The sequence below is a fragment of the Orycteropus afer genome, unplaced genomic scaffold (genome assembly GCF_000298275.1).
Source record: "Orycteropus afer afer isolate SDZICR_OR568_19922 unplaced genomic scaffold, OryAfe1.0 scaffold00082, whole genome shotgun sequence".
Classification (NCBI taxonomy): Eukaryota; Metazoa; Chordata; class Mammalia; order Tubulidentata; family Orycteropodidae; genus Orycteropus; species Orycteropus afer.
The window spans coordinates 5,386,589-5,387,351 of NW_006921669.1; positions in this window are offsets into that span (position 1 = coordinate 5,386,589).

Consider the following 763-nt stretch of genomic DNA (forward strand, 5'->3'; position numbering starts at 1 on the left):
GGGTTTGAACCACCAGCCGTCTGGTTAGCAGGCAAGTGTCTTAGCCACTATGCTACCAGAGCTCCCCCTTTCTGACCATAGGCATGTCCTATTCTGCTTTCTTCCTTTGAGGTCCTACATCTTCCTGGTGTGGGCTCACAGCCTAGCCACAGTCCACCACAAAAGCAGTTGCTGGAACTATGGACAGCTCCCCTTCTCAGGCACTGAAGGCATGCTCTGGAAAGTGGAGCCACTGACCAGAGCCAGTTGGCCAGAGACATACAGGGGCATGTTTGAGCCTCTGTGAGTAAGTGGGGGAATTACAAGAGAAGGAAGGCACAACTTCATCTTTTATGGGGCCCAGCCTATTGCAGAAACTTACTTCATAGTAAGAGACCACACACTTCCTGGTTGTGGCCACAAGATGGTATTTATGACCTCTTGGGATGGTTTAGGTTGGTTGGTGCCCAAACAATGTGTGCTGGGGAAACCATCTTCTGTCTATTTTGAGTTGAGTAGAACCTCTTGTGTTTCCCTGTCTCCCTCCAAGATCTTCCCCTCAAAAGTGGGTTGGATTCTTATATCCCACTGTGAATGGGTGACAGTGCCAAATGTCACTGATTGCTTACAGTACAATTATGCCCACATGACAACAGGAGCATACCCTGTTCCCAATGGCACCCAATGAATGTGTGGCTGCTACTTATGACCCTTGTTGCTACATGATTGGATAGGGCACTGCACCTTAGGGTTGCCTTCTGCTCCAGAGACCATTTGTTATTAT